Here is a 17,608-nt window from a genome sequence, read left to right on the forward strand (position 1 = left end):
GCTTGAATTGTGAATTTGAGGTAAGTGAGAATTTAAGCTTTGGGTACTTGCTTTTCAAAACCCGTTTTAAAAATATGTTTTGTCTGCTTGGTCCATATGTTGGGGCGAGCGTGTGCTTGACAGAATCGGTGGTCCTTAAGGCCAACCGCATATACTTTATTTTCACATAATCCAAAACTCTCTTTATAAATTATTTTGTGATGTGATATAGCTGTGAGCCATGATATTGGGGCATTGTGTATGCTTCCCTTAGCATTGTGTATGCTTCTTGATTATATTGGGGCATTGTGTATGCTTCCCTTAGCATTGTGTATGCTTCTTGATGATATTGGGGCATTGTGTATGCTTCCCTTAGCATTGTGTATGCTTCCTGACATATTTGGCACATTGTGTATGTTGCCGTGGATTCATAGTGTTGACTAATTCTTTAACTACCACTTATGACGGTTCGTAGTGTAAATTGTGTTGAGATATATATAATATATTTGATAAACAGTGGTTTGGACCTTGGTTGCTATTATATAATGATATATTCATGTGCATAATATTTTTGTGCTTGTTGTGTGTTTGTATGTTCTAGCACTTGTTCCAGGGGTAGTTGAAGTGGCGGGTCGAGGATCTTACTGGGTTATATTTATGTATAACTCACTTCTTACCTGCATGTCCATGCAGATACTGTCGTTGAGAACGAGGCTGGTAATTAAAGACTTCGTGAGTGGATTCTGTTGCTAAGGTGAGCCATCACATTGTTCGTGGAGGCAGCAATTTCAGCTTTATCTAGTTTATTTCTAGTTATTTCTTTTATTTTGGGTTTACATGCCCGACACTCAAACTCATGTAACTCTGTTAGATGCTCCATGGTCTTAGCGTGGGATGTGGGCTAGAGATTTTTTTTATCTTAGTGTTGGTTGGTTTTCATAAAACGATTATGGATTTGGTTGGCGACTATTTCACATTTTTATCATTAATAACGTTGTTGGACCTGCACTTATTTTCTTTTAGTGCTTTTGTAAATGATTAAGAGTATGATATATAGTTCGCCTAGCGGGTGGTGTTTGCTGGGTGCCAATCACGTCTAGCGGTATTTTGGGACGTGACAATACCCAAATTTTAGGGTTTTTCTTCAAAACCAAATTAGGCTTAAATTGATTTTAGAATGTGACCAAACTAGAAGTATAGCTATATGGGTGTTGTTATTCTTGGTTTTTAATATAGAATTCGATCATGAATAGACTTTGAGTACTTGGAGGCGCTACGAAAGGGAAAGGCCAAGGTGTGACGGTTTGTGGTTCCTGTTTGGCTTTCCAGGTAGGTTACAAATTACCTTTTAGTTAGACTTCGGTTAGAGAATCATATGTAGAGTGAGTGATTGTTGGAAAAAGCATGTAAACCTTCGGGTATGAAGGTGGGATGGAATACTTAGGTTGGTATTGTTGTTGATTATGGCTTGTCGCCTTATTGTGTCCTCTTGAGTTGCTTGCTTATTTGTGATTGTTAGCGTGTCACCACGTGATTGATTCTAGAGCTGATTCTTAGTGATTACTTTATGTTTCGTAGAGCATATGTATCATGATTGAGGTGGTTGGGAAGGAAAGAAATGTTATGATATTAATATTGTGTGGCACCATTGATTCATATATTTTTGTTGGCATTGTTGTCATGCATTCACTGGTTTATACATATATTGGGATCGGGTTGCGTGCTGTAACACTTACTTGCATCCGGTTGCACGTTCCGTAACATTGACTATTGGATCGGGATGTGCGTCACAATAGGTACATGGAATTAGCGGTCCCCCATGGGTCATGACTGTTTAGCGGTTCCCCATGGGTCATGACTGTCAAGGCGATGAGATATTCTGCTCGAAGCGTGTGTGTATCATTGCTTTTGCATTGCATTTACCTCATATTTACCTATGGCATTGCATTGGTTGTCGGCCTATGATGCCTACTCAGTTCGTGTTGTTGTACTGACTCTACCATGCTGCATTATTTCTGAGTGCAGAGTTTGTGATCGGATCAATTTCTGCGCTTCGTGACTAAGTCCTGAGGCCGTCTGACGAGAATTCTAGGGTGAGCACTTGGATGGATTCGCTGCTTAGATGGCACTATCTATTCCTATCTTTATATTACATCATTTAGATAGTTGATTATGGATATTTGAGACTTGTATCTCCTAGACTTTATGTAGTGGCTCCAGTACTATTCACACTAGATTTTGGGATTATCTTCCACAACTATTACATTTACCTATTTATGTTAGACTTATTATTATGTAAATTCCGGGTTATTGGATTTAATTTATTTATTGTTTGGTTGTGAATAAGGAACGGGTTGGCCGACTGAGGTGGGAAATGGTAGGTACCCGCAAGTTTCCCCTAGTTGGGGCATGACAAGTTAGTATCAGTGCCCTAGATTACCTGGTCTATAAGTACAAGAGCATGTCTAGTAGAGACTTGCAGATCTGTACGATGAGCTTTGTACCTATCTGCGAGAGGCTACGGGACATTTAGGAAACTTCACATTGTTTCAATCCTTCTTGGTACTTTATTCAAATTTGTATCTGGCTTTTGCTAATTAGTATCTGATTCACTTCTACTCTCTCACAGATGGTAAGGACATGAGCTACCATCATGAGGGATGATGTGTTGGCCGACTGTTGGGGCAGACACCAGAGGACGAGCACAGGCGAGAGGTCGCGGCTGAGCTAGAGGCCGTGGAGCTGCACCGGCCAAGGGTGAGGCCCCTATGGCTAGACAGCGACGAGTACGTTCAACTTCTCCAGAACGTCAGCCCGAGAGACCAGACTCACCCCGATGCCATGTCTGATCAGGCATTCTAGGATATCATGCCCCGTGTACTTCTCGTCTAGATAGCCAGCATGCCATAGAGGGTGCCACTACTCCAGGTGGTTCCCAGACTCGAGTGGGATTACGGACTCCCGAGCAGGGCCATACTATGGGGATGCATCCTGCTACTACCATGGCCCCGCAGTTAGGTGATTTTCCAGTTCCTGAGGGTGCCCCCAGATTCGTGGCGGTTCAACCTTTGACCGTTGAAGATCAGAAGCTTATTGGGAGGTTCCTGAAGATGGAGCCACCCAAGTTCTTTTGCTTACGTAGTGAGGATGCTTACTAGTTCATTATGGAGATGCATGAAAGGATCTATAAGATAAGTATTGTGGAGTCTCATGGGGTGGATTATGTGTCATTTCAGTTTCACGGCGACGCGAAAACTTGGTGGAGGACTTTTTTTTAGAGCAGACCCGTTGGTGCACCTCCACTTACTTGGACCCAGTTCCACCAGGCTTTCTTGGAGAACTATGTGTCGTGTACTTTAAGGGATGAGCGTAGAGATGAGTTCCTTCATTTCCGACAGCGAGGCATGACTGTGTCAGAGTATGAGGCCAGATTTCTATTTTTGGTTAGGTATGCTGCTCAGTTGATTCCCACAGAGGAAGAGAGGGTTCGTAGGTTTGTTGGTGGACTTGTGTATCCACTCCATGTTGCTTGTCTTCAGCTGGTAGCTTTAGGATCTACGTTCCAGGCAATTGTTGATCATGCTGTGGGTGTTGTCTGCCAAGGCTCGATCTTTGGGAGAGTCTAGTGAGAAGAGGCCGCGTCATCATGGTGGTTATAGTGATTCTAGCTACAGGAGTGGGGGACAGTCATCCAGGCCTTATCATCAGCCCCCAACCACTCTGTTCAGTCAACTTTACATGCTTCTACAGGTGGTCTTTCTAGATCCTGTGGTTATGGAGCTGGACAATCCCATGGTGGTTCTTACTCTCATCCAGCTAACCATGGTGGTCCCTCTAGTTCATCGACTTCCGTGTATCAGCCTCTAACCCCCAGATATTTCTATGTTTGTGGTGATTCAGACCACTTTACGAGAGATTGTCCTTGATCCAAAAAGAGTGGCTCCCAGCAGGTTTCCCAATTCCATACTCCGAGGACTCTGGCACCATCCAATGGCTGGGGTAGTTCTTCAACAGAGGCAGTGCTCAATCAGGCCGCGGTGGATCTTATCAGTCCAAGGGTGGACACCAGTCAGGTAGAGGTAGTTCTCAGGCCTTTATAGGAGAGGTACAGTCGGGCTAGAGTGGCCGTGGTGGTGGTTTTTGCTATTATTTTCTGGCTAGACCCAAGGTTGAGGCCTCTGATACTGTGATCTCAGGTACTATCACTGTTCGTCAATCGACCTGCTTTAGTCTTGTTTGATCTGGGGTCTACTTTCTCATATGTATCTGCCTATCATTCTGTTGGTTGGGATTTGGCTAATGACCGTCTTGATGTGCCTGTTCATGTATCTTCTCCGGTTGGAAACTCAGTTGTTGTTGATCAAGTTGGAAAAAGTTGTTAAAGGTGAAAATGTGAAAAAGAGAAAAAGAAAAAGGAAGGAATAATAAGAGTTGTGAATAAAGGGAAGACTAGTTGGTGAAATGAAAAATGAAAAATGAAGAAAGGGGTGGAAAAGTTTCAAAAGAAGTGTGCTTTGAATGTTGAAAATTGTAGTGCTTAGGGAGGTTTTGAGTCACTTTTACCCAAATTGTGCCCCACCTTAACCAAAAGCCTACATTACAACCCTTTAAGTCCTAATTGATTTTGAACCAAGTGTGTCTACATTAGTGGAGAAATACATGAAGGGCAAGCCTATAGTATTACCTGTGTGCATTTGAACATCTTTGTGAGAGAGAGAGAGAGTTAATTCTTTCCATTTGATATCCCATTTTTGTTTTGAATTGCATTTTATAAGCGTGGGATTCTCTCGAGTGTGAGGGCACATGAGAATTTAAGTTGTGAATTTGTTCCATTTTCCAATTGAGAGGAATGAACAAAAGAAAGTCGTTTTGTGATAATGAGACAAATTTTGAAGCTTTAGTATCATGACTTGATTGCTACTTTGATTAACTTGGTGTTTGAGAACTTGAAATGAAAATGAAGTTTTTGAGAAGAAGTTGGTGATTCATATGTTTTGAATTAATTGTTGGTACCAATCAAAGTCATGTTTTTGTGCTTAAAGTAGACTTTTTGACTTGGTATGATGTTGGTGCACTATTGAGTCGATTCCTTAGAAGGAGATTGTATGTTTTGAATTGCTTGAGGACAAACAATAGTTTAAGTTTGGGGGTTTGATAAGTTGGTATTTTACCAACTTATCTCTTCTTTAATCTTATATTTTTGCTATGTTTGATTAAGAAAATAGTGCATTTAATATCATTTACATCTATTTTACAGGTTTTATGTGATTTAGAAGTGATCGGAAGAAACCAAGTGAAAATAAAGTCAAAAAGAGGCCAAACTGGACAGATTTGCAAAACTGTCAAAACTGGACAGTTTTGCAAAAAGGGGACAGATTTGCAAAAACGGGCAGAACTGCAACAACTGAAATCTGGGGCATATTTTGTCATTTTTTGGACTTGGAAAAATTAGGCAACTATAAAAGCAAGACTTGGTGAAATTATTTATCATCTTTGGCCATCTTCCAAGCTTAGAGCAAGAAACTCCACTAGGGTTTGAAGATTTGGAGGCACACAATGAGAAATTCTTTACCCATTTCTTCATCTCTTGCTATTTATTGAATATTTATGTGTGTAGTATTTCATTTCAAAACTTGAACCTTGTTTATGGAAGTATACATTGTTTAAGTTTGGATTGAATCTCTTGTTTTGCTTATGTGTTGAATGATTTTATAATTAATAGAAGTGAGTTAATGTTGTTTTAATTATTCTTGTTCTTTAATGTCTCTTAAGGGTATTGCTAACCCTAGGACTCGCCCATTTATTTCGGTTTAAACTCGGAAGAGGAAAACTCGAGATTGGGAAAGAATAATTAACAAGAATTTGGGGCGTTAACCCTCATCTAATGGAAATCGACCTAGGGATAGGCGACACCACTTGTAGCCATATTCGGGTGTTCTTAATGCTCCTAATTGCTTTAGGGATATTCAATTAGGTAGTCTAGTTAGTCTTCGGAAGAAGCTAATTTAGAGTCATTATCCGAGGCTAAGTAATATAAACTCACCATTATTTGTAAATCATGAAATACATTGGATCGTTATTTGAGCGTAGTTTCCTTTGTATCCATTCTTGTGGCCATTGATCATTTTACCTGCTTTCTAGGTTAGTTTACATTTCCGCATTAGTTATAATTTTCTCCAAAAACCAAAATATTATCTATCGTTTGGCTTAGCTTAGTAATTAAAAGTTCCTTACTTTCTGAATCGCCTAGTATATTGTTCCCTGTGGGATCGACCCCGACTCATAGTTGAGTAAATTATATTGCATACGACCGTGTACACTTTCTCTTTGAGGAGTGGATTTGGACGTTATCAATATGTCCCTTGCAATACGATAGGATTAGAAGTTAAACGAATCGAATCGACGCGAACCAGAACAACTCAGGTATTCAAGCATCAGTGCGCATTGACGGTGCAAAGGGACGGCCCGTCGACATGTCGACGAGGCATCTTTTCACACCATCAACTTGTAAAAGTGTCACGCCCCAAAACCCACCAGAGACGTGACCGGCATCCGACGTCATGAACAACATCGGAAGAACCTAAAAGATGCAATAACAATACTTGAACCCACCAGGTTCAATATTCGCCTCCAACAGTTTATAAAATAAATGTAAACAAATCATGAATATATGAATTAAATCAGTGAAAGTCTTTATTAATCAAATACTTAGTCAAACGTAATAACGTGCCCGATGTCGTACCCCATTTTAACCAGGTTAAATTAGAAGTACAACATATTGGTGATTCCTATTTTTGTTTGTTAAGGAGTCGCACCTAATTATTTATGGTGAATTAGGACACCTAAATCTATTAAAGTTATTTTAAAATTAACTCTGTTTTAAAAGTCTGCGAAACTTACGATTCTAGGTAAGGGTTCAATTAGTCTAAAGGGAAGATATTAGGCATCCTTTAAGACCCATTAACAATGGTTAACCGACCAGACTTATGATTAATTAGGCTAAGATGTAAATATAATATTTTGAATGTTTGGAAAATAGCTTATAAATATTGTTTAAAGTTTTAAAGGAAAATGTAGTAATGTTATTAAAAATAAGTCCTATAAAATATAACAATTTGTATTAGAAAATATTTTAAGAATTATTGAAGCGAACTTAAAAAAAGGTAATGGTTTTCATATAGGCAGTAAGTTTAGCGAAGTTGAAACTTTGGATAAAATTGTGTTAACATAACAATGCAAACAAAATCTAGCTTTATAAATATGATACAAAGGACATGAGTTTTTTTTTATTAACTTTATTTAATTATATTCGGCTAAAAGTATACATAATTGGATAAATCTTAAAAATAATGTTTATAAAGTATACTTGGATTAATATTTACATGTTAGTGACGTTTTGAATTTTTTAAGATAGTAAGGTAAAAAATGATTCCTTTGACTCAAAATATAAAGTCATGCCGTTTTGAATGTCAATTCCTCAAATATATGTTATAGACACTATAAATAGTTTCGAACATAAATGGAAGTGAATGTAATTTGTGGAATTAACTACTCATTACTAAACTAAGACTATCCATACTAATTTCCTACGATTCATCTAAGCTAAGGAAAAACCAAAATAAGAAAAGTGTTAGTCAAATAATGCAAATTAAAAGCACAAAGATAAAGAAGCAAAGATGATTAAATGGGCTCAGCCCATTTTCTGGAAACTGCTGCACACTGTTTGCTATTGGGCTTTGGCCCAGAATCATTTATATATTGCTGCTGAATACTGTTCTTGTCTATTGGGCTTTGGCCCAGATTTTGTTTTCTATTTGTGCTGCGGACAGCGGCTGGACACGAGAAGAGGATTCCGTTGGGCTTTGACCCAACGCCAAATGCAGGAGATGACGAGTCGCTTGGACTCATGCGATAATCATGCATAAAAACGAAAAGACAGGAAAGGAGTTAATATATAATCAATAAATAGGGCTAGACATGTATGATATGAATTCAAAAGAAGGGGATAAATTCAAAAAAAGGGGACAGATCAGTGACGTATGTACTATGTATATCTGGGTATATTTCCTTGTTAAAACAGTGGATTTATTTAAAAGGTTAGCAACTGAAGATTAGTGAACACAGATCAAGCAACGCGTCATATTTAGTATTCCTCATATATGTTGGATCTTTTAGCAATTAGGCAGAAAAAGGAACCGTCCAATTCAGGCTGCTAGTACAGGGGCAGAAGATAGCGATTCTGGACTCCATAAAATACTTACTAAGTGTGGGAATTCATAACTTAATGATCAAAACAGAGAACTGCTATACATTTTGCAAATGCCCAAGCGAATTCATGTTAATATGCAGTGTTGACTTCCAATCATAAACTACTTTGTTGGGTGCAGTGAAGTGAGGCGTCGAGGTCTCGAATCTACTCTCGTATTGACAGATTCAAAACTCGACTCGAAAATAAAAATGGTTCTGTTTAAAGTGCTTTTATCGAACAACGACGAAGGTTAATCGAATCGTCGAAACTTAACCTGTCCTCACAAATTCGTATTTCAACAGAAATATTTTTCTGATTTGAAGAGTTCCAAACCAGATAAAAAAAGATCAAAATTTGTCACAAAACACTCATGTCCCTCAAAACTGAAAAATCATTCCTCCCCTTTTCTGAGTTGATTTCGGGTTCCGGATCCCTCAAAAACGATAAATTTCACGAAATGTTCTAAAATATTGATGAAGACTGCTTTTCTGGGGAAATTTGAGGCGATAAAAACTTGTATTTTTGTAAGGAAATTTTGTAGATTCCAGATCTTTTTTCTAAGTTCCTTAGGTTTCTTGCTCCAAAAAAAAATCCCCTCCCTAATACGATTCAACTCAGATTCATTTATAGGGTTTTGATTATATTAAAGTAAAGAGAGGAGCGTATGAGAGAGACGGGAGCAGGGGACAGGCGTGGTGGAAGTGGCAGAGAACGTGGGGGACAGGGGAGAGTGGGAGAGAGGGAGAGAGCGTGAGAGGGAGAGCGGAGGTGAGACGAGAGAGATGAGAGAGGAAAGAGTGAGGGGCGGCGGGTGAAGGGAAAAGAGTAAGAGAAAAGGGATTAGGGATTAGGTTAAAGGGTGAAGGGGAAATGGGTTTGACCGGGTCGGGTTAAAAATGTGTAATGGGATGAATTATTTTTGGGTAGGGGAATAATGTGGGCTGGTCTGTTGAAGACATGGACTGGTTGGATTAAAACGTGTGGGCTGATTATTTGGGCCATTTATTTGGCTGAAATTGTTGGTCTTTCCCCTCTATTTAATTATTCTTGGACTTCTAATTTAATAACTAGTATAACATATATTATGCGAAGACAATTAATATGTAGAAAAATAATGATTTAACAAAGCGTTGTCTTGTAATTAATTTAACGAGTCCAAACCCGAAAACGAAGCGATGACTAACCGTTTAAAGTTTGTGATAAAGTAATGCTCATAATGTTGAAAATAAAAGTAGTGATATTAATAGTAGTAGCAATAAAATATTGTGAAAAATAAAGTATTTAGCTCGTCAGTAAATTTAGGAACCCGAGTAAATTAAATAAAAGAGGGACAAAATTGGGTGTCAACAGATGCCCCTCTTCGACCGGAGATGATGTAAGAATCTTCGGGCGAAGAAGTTGACGTAGTAGCCAATTTTGTTTGGACCAACGAATATGAATTTGTAAGAAAGTACGGTTTAGGAAAATTGGTGGAAAATATTATGAGGACCGAAGGAATTATGGAAAATTATGGCCGAATCTTAGTTTCGAGTTGCCTACATATCTCGGGCTGCACGAGAATCGGGCCATGTGTAGTTCGGAAGTTTTTGTGGATTCATAATCTTGCGGGGGTTGTAGACAGGTGACGAGAACGTTCAAGAATGGAACATATGCTTATAGCCTCCTAATTATAAATGTGGCGCGCAACACACATTTAAGTAGGACTCTACTAGACACGATGTAAATTCTCCAAAAATGCCCCAGTGTTGAGTTATGGAGACGCTGGGGATGTAGAAAGGAATATGAGATTGTGAAAAGAGTTGATTGAAATAGAGTTTTAGTGGGGAATATGAAAGAAAAATTGACCTACGTGTCACGTGTTTGTGGACGTAGGCGGAGTTGAGTTCGAGAGTAGATCCGTGACCCTTGCTTGTGAGTTTGATGTTCCTCTTTAGTGTGTTTTCCCCAGTTCACTGCGTAAGATAAAGTTTCACGTTGCGCTGCGTCTCTGCAGATTGTACTTTCTGCCAAAACTGAAATTCATGTCAAAATTAGTAATAAAGTTGAAAGTGTAAAATTATAAGGAGTGTAAAATGATAGTAAATATGAGTGTGGGAATGAAGATGAAGCCGTGTGGCTTTTAATGAAGCAGTGTGGCCAAATGTTGTCTCTGGTTGTCTTCAAGGACTCGAATGAATGCGCGATGTTTATGCTGAATATCTCCAGTTGTATTTGAAGACTTTAAATGATAATAAGGCCTCCGGCTGTCTTCCGGGACTCGATGATAAATGATATCTGCGGAATTTAAGGTAAAGTCGTTAAAGTAGGTAAAGTAGATGATGAAATAAAGCGATAAAGTATAGAGTAAAGTAAGTGTGTAGCCGTTTGGCTTATGCAGGAGAGGCTGTGTAGCCATGTGATGTCTCCGGTTATCCTCGGGGACTTGATGATATATCTCCGATTGTCTTCGGAGGCTTAATGATAATTCCTGTAAAGTTCAAGGTAAAATCGTTAGAGTTGGTAAGGTGAATGATAAAGTAGAGAGTAAAGTCATAGTGTAGCCGTCTGGCTTATGCATATGAGACTGTATAGCCGAATGATGCCCCCGGTTGTCTTCGAAGACTCGACGCCAATCCTGTAAAATTCAAGATAAAAATGTGAATTCTTATTTTAGGGTGGAAGGACCCAATATGTCCTATTTTAGGGTGGACGAACCCGATGTATCCTATTTTAGGGTGGACAAACCCATGTATGTCTCCGGTTTTTTTCGAGGACATGATGCATATGCCGTGTGAGGCATTTAAAGAAATGATATCCTATTAAAGGCGGACGAGCCTAAAATGTCCTATTCAAGGCGGACGAGCCTAAAGTGTCCTATTAAAGGCGGACGAGCCTAAAGTGTCCTATTAAAGGCGGACTAGCCTAAAATGTCCTATTAAAGGAGGACGAGCCTAAAGGTCCTATTAAAGGCGGACCAACCTAAATGCTGTGCGTTTGCGAACAATGATATTGTCCCTTTGCAGGGCATTTGAAAGTAATAATGTAATGCCGGTGCGGTGCCTTTGCAGTGCGGGCATTTGAAAGAAGTAGTGCATATGCAGTGCGGGCATTTGAAGAAATGATGTCCTATTAAAGGCGGACGAGCCTAAAATGTCCTATTCAAGGCGGACGAGCCTAAAGTGTCGTATTCAAGGCGGACGAGCCTAAAGTGTATAGTTATCCTCAGAGTGTGATATTGATTTCTACAAAATTTAAAGTAAAGTCATTAAAGTATTTAAAATAAATAATAAAACGGAGAGTAAAGTAAGAGTCAATTCGCTCGGCTAATGATATTGATGGTATCGTGACAGGCCAAATTAAGGACACGTAATTCTGATTTAATTCGCCTTCAAATCTCGTCAACCTACAAAAACAGGTATATAAAGTCATAAAATTATTGTGATAAAAATAAAATAAATTCAAAGATAAAGTTGGAAGTAAAGCCGTATGGCTTTTGAGGCGAGGCCATAATGAGCCAAATGATGCTTTTTGGCCCTGATTGATAGACTTGACTGTTGATCTCACGATTTTAGGTTCCTGCACTCAAAGAAAAATTCTTAGTTTGGGAGGGGGAAGTTGATTCATGTTTGACTCAAAGTTTGACGTTGTTGGCGCTCCATTCGTCTTGTTTGTTTGGATCTTGCGATCTCCGTTCAAGCCTCGGTAGATGAACAGTAGTGAATCAATTGAAAGAAAGTATTTCATTTGAAGGGTAGGTATGTAAGTATATGTATGAGGAAATGTAACTATATATAAATTGTGAAATATATATATGTAAATGTATGTATGTAGGGAAAGATATATATATATATATATATATATATATATATATATATATATATATATATATATATATATATATGTAAGTTGTAAAATATTTCTACCAACTTCAAATTGTGACATTTCTGAACAATTGAAAGGTCATTTGTCTAAAGTACTTCGTGTCTGATAGTCTTAATATCATCAATGTCTAACTCTGCTCTTGTCTAATCTTTCAAAATATGCCCCAGTTTTGTCCTCGTCGGGGTATACTAAACTTATGTTGTGGTGTGACCGAACCTTATATAGGTTGCCTACGTATCCTGCCAAGGAATCAGGTCAGAACGTAGTTCGTAAGGTTCATAAAAAAATGGTTTGAAATTCTCTCATAAAGGGACCGAACCCGATGTGGATTGCCTGCGTATCCCACCAAAGGAGCGTAGTTTTGTTATGTAAATGATAAAGGTTTGTTGGATTTTTATCTAGGTGTGACAGACCTATATGCTGATAGTCTATGAATCCCGCCAAAGGAGTCAGGCCATATGTGTAGTTCTGTTATATAAATGGTAAAAGATTTGTTGGATTTTCTGTTATAATGCAACCGAACCCTATGTGGGCTGCCTACGTATCCCCCATGGGAATCAGGTCAGCGTAGTTCGTATCGTGTTTAAGGGAAAGGTTGTAAACTATGTAGTCTGATATAATATTGTCTTTCAATGTCTTGTTGACTGATAGCTTTCATGCTTGTGTCATTGTCTATCGGCTATTTCCATTTCTTCCAAGTGGAATCCTGTATTTTCCTCTAGTTTTCTTTGTTACTCTCTCGAGATGTACGTTATTCGTTCGTTCATTTTATGTCACAATTATAGAGTTGGCAGTTTTGATAAATAAAGTAGAAAATAACAGTAATAGACAATTGAGGCAACTCAGAAATGCATTCATAGGTTTTAAAATTCTAAAAGATGAAGCAAAGCAAACAAAGTTTTGGGCAAACATCAATTTTTAAAATCGTGCTGTTTCACAAGTTCACTACGGTTCAATCTACCAAGACTCTTGGCGAGCCAAGGACGGAGTACAAGTCAAAGTCTTCAGAGTCTCTCTTGATTCGGCACCCCGCATGGTCGGTGTCTTGGTGTTGTGAGTAGTTGTTGCAGCAATCTCTGTTGGTATTTGTCTTTGGACTGTTCCCACGGGAGTAGCAAAAGTTGATGACATCCCCTTTTCCATTTTTCCGACTGGTATAATGGTTCTTTTCAAATCCTTATATTCCTCGATAATTGTCATGTTCACGTTGGCATTTTCGTGAGTAGGTAGAGGATTGTTATCTACGTTGGGCCGAGCTCCAGTGAGCTGGATTGCTCCTTCCTTGATCAGGGCTTCAATTTTGTTTTCGAGTCCATAGCAATCCTCAGTGGCGTGCCCAACAACTCCAGAATGATATGCACAACGCTTGGAGCCCTCAAACCATTTTGGAATAGGGTCGGGAATTTTTCCTTCGATAGGTTGTACCACGCCAGCCGCTTTCAGTCTTTCAAATAATTGAGCCAAGGGTTCAGCGAACCGAGTGTAATTTTGGGTATTTTTGATGTCATGGTTTGGACGGGCTTTATGTGTGGTATGTGGTCGATTTTGGTAAGTGGGAGTTTGAACAGATTGGTATGAATGTGGGTTTTGATAGTGAGGTGCTCGGGATTGGTAGTAATTTGCTTGAGTATTGTAGATAGGGTAAAATATTAGTGTAGCGGTAAGGGTAGAAAGGTTGTTGTGGATGTTTAAAGTAGGTAATGGCTTGGCTCGGCTTATGCCCTTGGATGTTCATGACTGCAGCTACATCTTTTTTCTTCTTTTTGGTGCGAGGCGGGTTTGGTGCGACATTCCTAGGTTCAGGAGGTGGACTTTGGAGTGTAACGGATAAGTTGGTCAAGTCTCTAACCCGATTTAGTTCTCCACGTAGATCCTCAATCTCTTGAGTCAGGCGGGCGATATGTTCATCATGTTGAATAGTAGTTCTATGTTCGGAAGTCTCAGGGGGATCACTAGAGATCGCGATGTTTTCCGAACCAGTTGCAATAGATGCGGCCAGATCAGACATAATAATTTTCTTTCCTTGAACGACCCAACTATGTTGAGGTAACGATGACGTCTTTGACCTTGTGAGGTAAGTCGGTCATCGAGTGTCCACACGAATCAACTTTTTGGGAATAAAATAAAAGAAACATGAAGTGTAAATGATGTTAGTCTCATTAACATATCTAGGTAAAGTCATGATCACGTAAAGTCAAGTAAGTCATGTAGCAAATAATTCATAAAGTTGTCAAACAAATGTAAACGAGTATATCAAACAATAACGCGTCCTAATATGCATGTGACCTCTTTGTGCCAGAGGTAGGCCTAACGTTTGTTCGAAGGGTAAAGTGTGCCATAATACGTCATCTTATTGCTTTTGATTAATTAAACGAATTCTATTTCCCGAAGAATAAAGTACAAAAGTAAGGTAATATTCGTTACATGTCAAAATGAATACAACATAAAGTGTTTCCTAATCTAAATAAAGTAAATACAATTTCCTATGTCTAACTTCCAACTCCATTTTGTGATGCCCTTGGTCTTCGTCGTTTGTTGTACTCCAATGCAAATTCATACCTGTCATAGAGACGTTAGTTGTTGCCTCCCCCCTAAAGTTTAATTAGTTAAAGCAAATAGTCCATATTTAGGCACAGTTATCCTTCAAACATGCACATAACGTATGATTAGTGTCACTTGGGGTCGTGAACCCGCTTGGATGTTTGGGTAAAGTTGTCTAATGGGTTTAATACACCAAGGGTATTAAACCTCCTAGGTCATGAAATGTATGCTCTTAATAAAGGGTGTTGGTTTAGCTCTATCCTAGGTTGACTAAGAGTGGGTTTACTAGACGCAAGGTTCCCGAGCGGACTACTCGAGTGAGAAGGCTACGCGGTCACCGTTATTCGGACACCCCGCGCATACGCCAACTCTCCTAAAATTTGAGATTTTGAAAGAAATTTGCGGGTGCGCAAAACACACCTCACGTGTACGTGTGATAGTGTGAATTTTCTAAAAGTGGAGGAAGTATGAACGGAATGACAATTTATCAAAGCAGTAACACTTAAACAATTTATATCAAACAAACAACTAATAGCATGTAAGCAGTTTATAACCAATAACGTAATTAAAGTATGCACACAAAGCCTAATTAAAACTAAGTCCGTTATGGTTAGAACCTAAGTGTCCCCAGTGGAGTCGCCAAGCTGTCGTACCCCATTTTAACCGGGTTAAATTAGAAGTACAACATATTGGTGATTCCTATTTTTGTTTGTTAAGGAGTCGCCACCTAATTATTTATGGTGAACTAGGACACCTAAATCTATTAAAGTTATTTTAAAATTAACTCTGTTTTAAAAGTCTGCGAAACTTACGATTCTAGGTAAGGGTTCAATTAGTCTAAAGGGAAGGTATTAGGCATCCTTTAAGACCCATTAACAATGGTTAACCGACCGGACTTATGATTAATTAGGCTAAGATGTAAATAATATTTTGAATGTTTGGAAAATAGCTTATAAATATTGTTTAAAGTTTTAAAGGAAAATGTAGTAATGTTATTAAAAATAAGTCCTGTAAAATATAACAATTTGTATTAGAAAATATTTTAAGTATTATTGAAGCGAACTTAAAAAAAGGTAATGGTTTTCGTATAGGCAGTAAGTTTGGCGAAGTTGAAACTTTGAATAAAATTGTGTTAATATAACAATGCAAACAAAATCTAGCTTTATAAATATGATACAAAGGACATGAGTTTTTTTTTTTTATTAACTTTATTTAATTATATTCGCCTAAAAGTATACATAATTGGATAAATCTTAAAAATAATGTTTATAAAGTATACTTGGATTAATATTTACATGTTAGTGACGTTTTGAAATTTTTAATATAGTAAGGTAAAAAATGATTCCTTTGACTCAAAATATAAAGTCATGCCGTTTTGAATGTCAATTCCTCAAATAAATGTTATAGACACTATAAATAGTTTAGAACATAAATGGAAGTGAATGTAATTTGTGGAATTAACTACTCATTACTAAACTAAGACTATCCATACTAATTTCCTACGATTCATCTAAGCTAAGGAAAAACCAAAATAAGAAAAGTTTTAGTCAAATAATGCCAATTAAAAGCACAAAGATAAAGAAGAAAAGATGATTAAATGGGCTCAACCCATTTTCTGGAAACTACTGCACTCTGTTTGCTATTGGGCTTCGGCCCAGAATCATTTATATATTGCTGCTGAATGCTGTTCTTGTCTATTGGGCTTTGGCCAAGATTTTGTTTTCTATTTGTGCTGCGGACAGCGGCTGGACACGAGAAGAGGATTCCGTTGGGCTTTGACCCAACGCCAAATGCGGGAAATGACGAGTTGCTTGGACTCATGCGATAATCATGCATAAAAACGAAAAGACAGGAAAGGAGTTCATATATAATCAATAAATAGGGCTAGACATGTATGATATAAATTCAAAAGAAGGGGATAAATTCAAAAAAAGGGGACAGATCAGTGACTTATGTACTATGTAAATCTGGGTATATTTCCTTGTTAAAACAGTGGATTTATTTAAAAGGTTAGTAATTGAAGAGTAGTGAACACAGATCAAGCAACGCGTCATATTTAGTATTCCTCATATATGTTGGATCTTTTAGCAATTAGGCAGAAAGAGGAACTGTCCAATTCAGGCTGCTAGTACAGGGGCAGAAGATAGCGATTCTGGACTCCATAAAATACTTACTAAGAGTGGGAATTCATAACTTAATGATCAAAACAGAGAACTGCTATACATTTTGCAAATGCCCAAGCGAATTCTTGTTAATATGCAGTGTTGACTTCCAATCATAAACTCCTTTGTTGGGTGCAGTGAAGTGAGGCGTCGAGGTCTCGAATCTACTCTCGTATTGACAGATTCAAAACTCGACTCGAAAATAAAAATGGTTCTGTTTAAAGTTCTTTTATCGAACAACGACGAAGGTTAATCGAATCGTCGAAACTTAACCTTTCCTCACAAATTCGTATTTCAACAGAAATGTTTTTCTGATTTGAAGAGTTCCAAACCAGATAAAAAAAGATCAAAATTTGTCACAAAACACTCATGTCCCTCAAAACTGAAAAATCATTCCTCCCCTTTTCTGAATTGATTTCGGGTTCCAGATCCCTCAAAAACGATGAATTTCACGAAATGTTCCAAAAAATTGATGAAGACTGCTTTTCTGGGAAATTTGAGGCGATAAAAACTTGTATTTTTGTAAGGAAATTTTGTAGATTCCAGATCTTTTTTCTAAGTTCCTTAGGTTTCTTGCTCCAAAAAAAAAATCCCCTCCCTAATACGATTCAACTCGGATTCATTTATAGGGTTTTGATTGTATTAAAGTAAAGAGAGGAGCGTATGAGAGAGACGGGAGCAGGGGACAGGCGTGGTGGAAGTGGCAGAGAACGTGGGGGACAGGGGAGAGTGGGAGAGAGCGTGAGAGGGAGAGCGGAGGTGAGACGAGAGAGATGGGAAAGGAAAGAGTGAGGGGGCGGCGGGTGAAGGGAAAAGA

Source organism: Lycium barbarum, chromosome 2 (assembly GCF_019175385.1).
Source record: "Lycium barbarum isolate Lr01 chromosome 2, ASM1917538v2, whole genome shotgun sequence".
NCBI classification, from domain to species: domain Eukaryota; kingdom Viridiplantae; phylum Streptophyta; class Magnoliopsida; order Solanales; family Solanaceae; genus Lycium; species Lycium barbarum.